The sequence below is a fragment of the Eptesicus fuscus genome, chromosome 2 (genome assembly GCF_027574615.1).
Source record: "Eptesicus fuscus isolate TK198812 chromosome 2, DD_ASM_mEF_20220401, whole genome shotgun sequence".
Taxonomy (NCBI): Eukaryota; Metazoa; Chordata; class Mammalia; order Chiroptera; family Vespertilionidae; genus Eptesicus; species Eptesicus fuscus.
Genome location: NC_072474.1, coordinates 74465818 through 74476417, shown reverse-complemented (window position 1 = coordinate 74476417; position 10600 = coordinate 74465818).

The following is a 10600-nucleotide window of genomic DNA, read 5'->3' as shown; positions in this document are numbered from 1 at the left end:
TGGAGGCACACAGACTTCTTTTCAAATGGCTGATCCCGTTCCCACGGCTCACGCTTATGTCCAAAGGGAAATCAATCAGGAAGTTAAAATATAACCCACACACCCAAAGTAAATACATTTGATGAACAGTCAGAGCATTTTATGGCAAGTCAGAACATTATAAAGTAATGACCTTATTTTTAATAAAAATTTGTGTAATATCTGAAAGTGCTATCATCCTGCTGCATCAACTTTGCAGTTTTCCTGTGCTTTATAATTTATTATAGATGAATGTCATAATTATAGGAAGTTAGAGGCAATTGTGTCTGTACTCAGTTTTTGTGGAGAAAGGGAGATACAGCTATTACACAGCTGACAAAAATTACCTGATGACAGTTCTAGAGTTTTTATTTTATTTATTTATTTTTAAAATTTATCTTTATTGATGAAAGTATTACTGGTGTTTGCTTTGTGTTTTCTTTGTTATTTCTCCCTATTGATCACCTCCTCCCATACCTGCCCCTCCCAAGCCTTTGCCACGCTACTGTCTGTGTTCATGGGTTATGCGTATATGCATAATAATTCCCCGATTAAGCTCTACCCCCCCAACACACACTATCCACCCCCACCTTTCCTCTGAAATTCATCAGTCTGTTCATGGTTTTGTCTCTGAATCTATTTTGTCCATCAGTTTATTTTGTTCATTAGATTCTACATATGAGTAGGTCGTGTGATACTTACCTTTTTCTGACTGGCTTATTTCGATTAGCATAATACTCTCCAGGTCCATCCATGCTGTTGCAAATGAAAAGAGTTCCTTCATTTTTACTGCCATGTAGTATTCCATTGTGTAAATGTACCACAGGTTTTGTTACCTACTGATCAGCTAATGGGCACTTGGGCTGTTTCTAATTCTTAACTATTGTTAATTGTGCTGCTATGAATATAGGGGTGCACATATCCTTTCTGATTGGTGTTTTTGGTTTCGCAGGATATATTCCTAGAAGTGGGATCACTAGGTCAAATGGAGTTTCATTTTTAATTTTTTGAGGAATCTCCATAATGTTTTCCACAGTAGTTGCACCCACCATTCTGCATTCCCACCAGCCGTTCAAGAGGGTTCCCTTTTTTCCACATCCTTGCCAACACGTCATTTTGTTGATTTGTTGATGATAGCCATTCTGACAGGTGTGAGGTGATTCCTAATTATTGTTTTAATTTGCATCTCTCAGATAATTAGTGACTTTGAGCATTTCTTCAACTATCTCTTGGCCTTCTGTATGTCCACTTTGGAGAAGTGTTTAGGCCCTTTGCCCATTTTTTAAAAATGCTAATATTTTTTAAAAATAATTTGTTATTGTTGAAAGTATTACATATGTCCCCTTTTCCCTCGTTAACACCAACTAGCCCGCCCCCAGCTTTCACCCCAGTCCCTCACCACTCTATTGTCTAGGTCCATGGGTCATTCATATATGCATACAAAGTCCTCGGTTAATTACCTCCCACCCACTCACACTCTCGCACCTTCCCTCTGAGATTCCACTCTCTGTTCCATGTTTCCACGTCTCTGGATCCACTCCACTCATCAGTTTATTTTGTTACTTAGATTCCACGTATGAGTGAGATGATGTGATATTTGTCTTTCTCTGACTGACTTATTTCACTTAGCAGGATACTCTCAGGGTCCCTTCATGCTGTCTCAAATGGAGAGAGATTCTTTTTTTTTTTTTTTACTGCTGCCTAGCAATCAATTGTATAAATGTATCACATCCACTCATCTGCTGATGTGCACTTGGGCTGTTTCCAGATCTTAGCTATTGTAAATTGTGCTGCTATGAACATAGGGGTACATACATTCTTTCTTATTGGTATTTCTGTTTTCTTAGGATATATTCCTCGAAATGGAATCACTGGGTCAAATGGCAGTCCCATATTCTTTTGAGGAAAATCCATACTGTTTTCCATAATGCCTGCACCAGCCTACATTCCCACCAGCGGTGTATTATGGTCCACTTTTCTCCACATCCTCGTTAGCACTTGTCGTTGTTGCCCTGTGACTACTGGGAGCAGGTAGCTCCTCTTTGGAAAAATGGCCATTTCGGTTTGGATGCATACAAAAGACCAAATATAGGATTCCTGACTACTGCTTTTCCTTGTCTCCCTGCACTGCTTCCCACACCAGCCTCTGTAGGCACCTCAAGTCTATACCTCCCTAACTGCACCAAAGCCTCAGGTGACTAGTTGTAAATGAAAACTCATAGGCACTGGGTTTAGAAAAAAACAAATTGTGGCTTTCTCTCCAACCGGCTCCAATCTGCTGGACTCCACAGTCGCCAGTAGCCCTTCACAGCTGGAATGTACATGGGCCACTGGTCTCGTCTCTGGTGCCGAGCCTGGGTTCTGGGCCTCTGTCTTCAGAGGGAACAGACCCTCCGGTGGCCCAGCATTCCCTCCTCTCTTGGCCTGCTGCCTCTGGAAGTTGAGTCAGCTCCTATCCTGACCTGGCCCTTCCTACCGGTTTGCAGGTGCTTTCTGTCCTTCTTTGATGTAAGTCTCTTCCTTAGATGGACCTCAGCTGGTAATTCCAGGTGAATGTTCTCCACTTGAGTTGTATTTATCATTTGGCCCTGGGATCAGGTGCATGACACATTGCCTATTTGGCTGCCATTTTCCCCTCCGAGATTTTAATTTCTTAAAATAAAACTTTGTGAACATGTAATTTACCCATCATACAATTGATTAATATAAAATGTACATTTCAATAGTTTATACTGTTTTCACAGAATATTGCTTCCACCATGATGATCATGTGAAAATCATTTTCCTACCCCAGTGAAACCTTTACCCTTTACAGGGAACTCCCTAATGTCTTACTCCCTAAACCCTATCTGACCATTAATCTGGTTTGTGTCTCTATAGGAGTAGAGGATTTCTTGTAAACAGAATAATGTAATATGTGGCCTTTTGTGACTGGCTTCTTTTACTTAGCAAAATAATTTAAAGAGTTATTTATATTACAGCATGTATCCTTTTTATTTTCCACATTCTTTTTATTTTTGCATTAGGTGATAGACATCCCTTGCCCCAAATTTTGGTCACTATGAATAATATTTTTTAATATTCATGTGCAAGTTATGAGTGAACAAGTTTTCCTTGGGTATATATGTGTCTGTAAATAGCTAAGTGATGCTGTGCCTTGTTTCGCAATAAGTGGGTATATATATGTACAGACACACGCTATACGAACAGTCAATAAGTCCCTTTAGAGTATGGGTTCTACATTATCAAACCTACAATTGAGACCATATACCCAATATCAAAGGCTGCAAGAGGAGTGAAAGCAACCAGGTGAACCTTTTTAAGGGGCTGTGAGGTAAAGAGAATTAGTTACTAAAACCAAAGTCTATCATAAACTGCTCAATTTTATATTAGGAAGCAACTAGTTGTTATATTTCTAAGTTAGAATACACTTTATTTTTTATTGTTGTTGTTGTTGTTAATCCTCACCCAAGGATATTTTTTCCATTGATATTTTTAGAGAGAGTGGAAGGGAGAGAGAGACAGAGAGACAGATACACATAGACTGGTTGCCTCTAGCACAAGAACCCACAACCAAGGTACATGCCCTTGACTCGAATCGAACCCACAGTACTTCAGTCTGCAGGGTGATGCTCTAACCACTGAACCCGGTTGTGGCTCCACATACACTTTAATGGGAAATAAACTGGATGAGGGCAAATGACCTGCCATATTTTTAGGTAAAAAGTGATACTGAGGCTGGATATACAGTAAATCCAAGGAGTAGGAGGGTGCAGGAGTAGGAAGGAGGGGGTAAATGAGGGTTAAAAGGGTGGCGGGCATCTATAATACTTTCAACAACAAAGATTATATATATACTAGAAGCCTAGTGCATGAAATTCCTGTGGGGGGGGGGGTTGTCCCTCAGTGTTGGAGACTGGGTGTAAGCTGACATGGTCCTTGCACCCGAAGGGAATGATAAGAATCTGTCCCTTCCCATGCAGTGTCCCCTGACTTGTTTTGATCTGACTTGTTTTGATGGCACTTTCCTATTGTCAGCAGAATGAGAATGAGAGCGACTTTTCATAGCTTATCAGAAGTTTGTAAATATTTACCGAGAATTTGGCTTCCTGCTTTATATTAGAGATTAAGAGGAACAGAGAGTACATTCCTCTTGTTGACCTCCCATTCAGTATTTGTGTATAAAAGGCATTATGCAGTAAATAAAGTTGCTGCAGTCGGTCAATGGCTGGCAGTCCTCCCGATCCCACTCTCGTCTTTCTTTCTTTTCTCAATTCCCACCTCCCTACCTCAGCCCGGTTCAACCGTCAGGCTGACCCTGCCAATTGGTGCCCAAGCAGGCACCTGAGGACTTGCGAAGCAAGGTGAGGAACTCGTCAAGGTAAAGAGTGCACTCGATAAAGTAAGTGAGGAGAAATGTTTTGATAGTCGGGAGTAAAGCATGGGACAAGTAGAGTCTAGAGAAAGTGCCCTTTAGAGGCAAAGGTTGAAGTCTATGTGATCATGATCATAAAATAATGTGGTTTCTTGTTCAAATTAGAGTCTTAGTTTGTATTTGGAATTTAAAATATGTAATAAGTGAAACTCCACTGCTGAAACCGCCTCTAGTGTGGAGAAATTCAAAGGTGGCAGGAGAGGGCAGGGCTATCTGCTCTCCCGAAATAAGATTACTTACAATAAGATTACTTAAGCTTCCATTTAAAAATTATAAGAGAACTCTCAGTGAAATTCAAATCTCGGCCAAATTGGGTGTTAGTTATTACTTCAGAAAGTAAAAAAGAAAGAAAAAAATTGAAATCTATCTTTTAAGCATGAAAAGAAATTCGGCCAAATCTGTTGCTGATGCTTCCCCTAAAGTAAGCAGGATATGGGGGAAGGGAGAGACACGTGGCGATCCAATATGGAAGCCCACTCTCCTAGTATGTTAAATTAAAAGTTTCCTTTCTCGCCATGAAAAAGTCTTAAAAATTTAGAAATGTGTCTGGAATTTCTGTGCTAGTGGGGAGAGAACTTAGCTGTAAGACAGAATGTGCGCATAGTCCAATTTTGGACATTTAGATTGTCTTCAGCTGGAATCTCTCTGCAAAAGCTATAGAAAATTAAAAACCCAGAACTAGTTCTTTTTTCCTAAGAAAAACGGCGAAAAAGTCTTCTTGAAAGAAATTCAAGCTAATTCCAGCAACAGGATTCGCATTTCCATAATAAAGAGTAGTTTTTAAAATGCTAATGAACCTTGTTAAAAAGTTAACTTTTAAGGTCTTCAAGAAAACAAATAAATTTGTCTCTGTTATAGAATTTATCCAAAGTAAATGCCTTAAAATAATTAGAATTAGATTTGAATCTCAAAAATTGTTAAAATGTAGATAAATAATGTATTAATTATAAATATCTAAGTAGCCCAGGTAACTGGCTATGCAATTTACTAATGGAGGAAGAAGGCTGCTTGCCCTTCCCCCAGCAGACAGGTAATATAGTTTCCTTCCAGGAACCATCTTTGAAGAATATGGTAATTTACATTCGAATAAACCAAACCAAGTTTTCCAGAGCCACTGGCAAATAAAAAATAAAGGTTAAACTTACCTCATAAAAAACCTAGAGGACAGAATTAAAGCTATTAATTGATTATGTCTTATAAAGTATAAGAACTTATTTTTGAGAAAATAAAATATTGTGTTTTATATCTTAAGGTATATATATATATATATATATATATATATAGATATATATATATATATATATTTGATGTTTGTTTTCCATGTTAAAATTTCAAGGTCTTAATAGAGATGATTCTTGGAAAGCTCCAAGGGTGCCTGGGGTAATACAAGAAATTTATTCTCTCTTCTTAAAGGAAATCTTTGAAAACAGATCTAATATACTTGAAGTTACATGGAAAGCCTTATCAAATAAGAATTAATAGATATTTTTTAAAATATTATAAATGTTTTAGCCTCTAAGAGGTACAAAAATATAACTAAGACCTTGTCTATACAAAAAGAAATTAGCAGCCAGTTTGAAATTAAATTGCCATGGCCTAGAGCAAAGAATATCTTTACATGATATTATTCTACAATGTCATTATAATTTTTATTTTTTTACAACATATTGTACATTTATCCCAAACAAATTTATAGAATAATTCTTTGAATGTTTGGCAGCAATTTTAAAAAGGAGTTAAGGCCTCTTGGGAAGGCACTTGAGCATTCTATATTGGCCTCTCTTGCCCTTTTTGCCAAGAGGGACTCTCCCACAGCTGTTGCCTGAGCTTCCTGTTCATGCTGAGGTTGAAGCCTCATGGTGGCTGGTCCCATAGATCTGTCTCTAGCCCAATAGCATGAGCTGGGCCCTCCCTGCAGAAGAAACCTGGGTTCCCCAAGATATGTGATCAATGCCGGGGCCCCTCCAGCAGGCGAGGGGATCCCAAGGCAGGTGCTAGGCGTGGAGGCCACGGGGGCATAGGCTACCAAGGAGACAGAACTGAACCAAACATCACCCTGCTTGGCCCCGGAGGATGGCTAGTTAGTCAGAGATAGGTACGATTCCTCAGGAAGGAACAACCTAAGACAGGCACAGTCACAGAGGGGCCATCAGGAGAGAACTTGGGGGTCAACAGAGGTAGGGCACAGATACTCACCCCCCCAACATTACAGGGGCCTGAACACTTGCCCCTTCTGAGGGAGGTCTCCTGCCCTATGGCTGCTTCTTGCTTCCCATGCCCAGCTCAGATCGGGACCCAGGCAACAGAGACTTGGTTGGCAGCAGCTGCCCTATATCTAAATCCAGCTTAATACCAGGAATGCTTAGAGCCTTCTCAGAGATGCAAATAATCCTTTGCATTAATATTTACAGGGTAAACTAAGATTGTTCTTAGAGTATCAAATTTGACAGTAAAATAGTAGTCAAGTTTTCAGATTAATTTAAATTGGCTAATTGAAATAAGTGAATATTTAAGAACATTTAATTATACTGGACAAAAAGCTGTTCCTAAAATATTAAATAAAATTTCTATTGGTAGTTCATCTCATGGTAAAATTGCTTAACATACAGTAAACCTAAAGCAGTCATATTTTGGTGCAAAAAATTAAAATTTAAAATTATTAAGACTGCATTATAAAAATTTTCCAAAAGCCTTCTAATAATTAAATTTTAAAAAAGGGGTGGGGAGATAGTGGAATAATATGATGTAAGGAAAAATTATCTTGTAAGTAAATTGCATCTAAAATTATTTTACTTTAAAAATTAATTTTCATTTGTAATGCTCACAGCAAGACACCCATGAAAAACACACACATGGTGTCAAAATAAGCCAAAGAAAAATCATTTGGACAAAAATCAAAAGGATCCCAAGTCTAATTTATAGAAAAGTTTTCTTTATTAACCTTTGGTTGAGAATATGTTTGTATATTTCCAGAAAAGCCCATATAGATTCCTACAACAACGGATCCCAGAGAGGACCTAATAGAACTGTTCCAGCCACAGAATAGGCAGTGGCCCACAAGAACAGAGGAGAAATAGTCCTGAAATAAAAATAGGAAAGACGCCTTACCATGCTAGCAGTCAGCAGCTGTGCATTGCTACAGGTTGCCCAGGACCAAGGGCAAGGAAGGTCGATGTGCATACTTTCAGATCATGTGTGCACACCCTTCTACATAAAAGTCAAAATGTTTAATGTTTTGTATTCTACCGGGACCCCTGGCTTAGGGGCTTACTTTATTTCTAACACAGGGAATAGTATTAACTGCCACATTAAAAGAAATGTTATACCTCAGGCATTAATCATTTTTACAGATGGATCCAGTTCTGAAAGGCTGGATCTACTGCAGCAGGGAAGCAAAGGTCCTTCAAACCCCTTATATTTCAGTAGAAATACAAGCTCTTATTTATGCCTTAACAGATTTTACTACGGAGCCCATCAACCTATAGTAATAGTGCTTATGTGGTAAGTATAGCAAAAATTATTAAAACAGCTACTATTGGGCACACTAATTCAGAGGAACTTTTCATTTAATTTTCAGTCTTTAAAATGTTATTTGAGAACGACAATTTCCATATTATATTAGAAGCAATGTCCTCAGTGTATTATACACCTTCCTGTGCCAACTTTAGGGGTAAATCCCCGAGGACTTAAACCTAACCAAATCTGGCAGAATAAATGTCACTCAATTGTAGACAGAGCCAATCATACTCTTAAAATCATTTACTAAAACGAAAAGGGGGAGAGTTATTATGTGTCACCTCAAGAGAAGCTCAGTCATGCTTTTTATACTTTAAAAATGTTTTGGAATTGTGATACAGAGGATCGTACAGCAAGTAAAAGGCATCAGGCCTCCTGTACAATAGCCTCCACCAAGTCAGCTAGGTGGAAGGAAGCATAAACCAGAAAACAGTTTTATCAGATTCAGTAATAATGTGGGGAAGAGGTTGTGTTTTATATCTTTCCAGAAGGAGCAATACAGCCAATTTGGGTGCCAGAGCATTATGTGTGTCACCACAATGGACTCAGACAAGCTCCTGTGTCCCTTCACTCAAAAGGACTAAGTACTGCCCTAATGACAGCAAAGTGGAGGAAGAAGAAAACTGAAAGCTATGCAAGGGACTGAGGTGCCAACATAGAATCATCTGAAGAAGTTAATGACTACAGTACAGCAGATTGTGGAAAAGCAAGAAGTTAAAGCTACTTCTTCAACCATGTTCCTACTCATGCTAGCATCTGTTAGCTGCCATTCTTCTAAAAAGTCTTGTGCAGCCAAGTCCAAGGACTCTGAATAAATATACACCAGCAGCAAAAGAGACTTTCTTTTATTTAGTAACTACAAATGTTAACATGTACATAGTTTTGATTTCTCTCTTATTATTTTGTTATTATTTAATAGCCAGAGTTTTGCTCTTACATTCAAGTTTTAAAAATGATAACATGTATGTAGTTTGGTTTTGCATTGGCATTGTTTGCAATTGTTTTAATATTAGAGCTTTATTATTAATGTTTAAATTTTACTTTTATTATTAGTAGCTTAAAATTAAATAAAGAAGGGGGATCTGTTGGAGGACGGGTGTAAGCTGACATGGTCTTTGCACCCGAAGGGAATGATAAGAATCAGTCCCTTCCCACGCAGTGTCCCCTGACTTGTTTTGATCTGACTTGTTTTGATGACACTTTACTATTGTCAGCAGAATGAGAATGAGAGAGACCTTTCATAGCTTATCAGAAGTCTGTAAATATTTACCGAGAATTTGGCTTCCTGGTTTATCTTAGAGATTAAGAGGAACAGAGAGTACATTCCTCTTTGTTGACCTCCCATTCAGTATTTGTGTATAAAAGGCATTATGCAGTTAACCCTTTGCACTCGCTTGCTTTTTTCTCGATTCCTTTATTCTAATGCTAACCATGTCAAGTCACACTCGACATCCGAGTGCAAAAGGTTAATAAAGTTGCTGCAGTTGGTCAATGGCTGGCAATCCTCCTGATCCCGCTCTCCTGTCTTTCTTTTTTTTCTCAATTCCCACCTCCCTACATCAGCCCAGTTCAACTGTCAGGCCGGCCCTGGCACTTCAGCCCAGTCTGCACCTTCTCCAATCTGGGACCCCTCAAGGGATGTCTGACTGCTGGCTCCCAACTGCTCGCCTGCCTGCCTTCCTGATTGCCTCTAACTGCTTCTGCCTGCCAGCCTGATCACCCCCTAACAACTCCCCTGCCAGCTTGATTGATGCCTAATTGCTCCCCTGCCAGCCTGTTTGCCCCTAACTGCCCTCCCCTGCAGGCCTGGTCACCCCTAACTGCCCCCCTGCAGGCCTGGGTGCCTCCCAACTGCCCTCCCCTGCTGGACATCAAGTGGTGGCCATCTTGTGTCCACATGTGGACAGGATTTTTGACCACATGGGGGCAGCAATCTTGTGTGTTGGAGTGATGGTCAATTAGCATATTACTATTTTATTAGATAGGATAGAGGCCTGGTACACGGGTGGGGGCCAGCTGGTGTGCCCTGAAGGGTGTCCTGGATCAGGTTGGGGGTTCCCTTGGGGTGTGCGGTGGCCTGGGCAAGGGGCCTATGGTAGTTTGCAGGCCCACCAAGCCCCCCACTGACCCAAGCAGAGGCCCTGCTATCTGGGATTTATTTATCTTCTACAATTGAAACTTTGTAGCCTGGAGTGGAGCCAAGCCTTCTGCTTGCTCAGTGGTGGCAGCCATTTCTCTTGGGATTTATGTATCTTCTATAATTGAAACTTCGTAGCCTTAAGCGGAAGCCTGGGCAACCAGGGTGTGCGGAAAGCTTGGCTTCCTCGATCCCGGTAGGATTGGGCCTAAACGGGCAGTTGGACATCCCTCTCACAATCCAGGACTGCTGGCTCTCAACTGCTCGCCTGCCTGCCTTCCTTATTGCCTCTAACTGCTTCTGCCTGCCAGCCTGATCACCCCCTAACCACTCCCCTGCCAGCTGGATTGATGCCTAACTGCTCCCCTGCCAGCCTGTTTGCCCCTAACTGCTCTCCCTGGAGGCCTTGTCACCCCTAACTGCCCTCTCCTACAGGCCTGGTCCCCCCCAACTGCTCGCCCCTGCAGGCCTGGGAACCCCCCCAACTGCCCTTC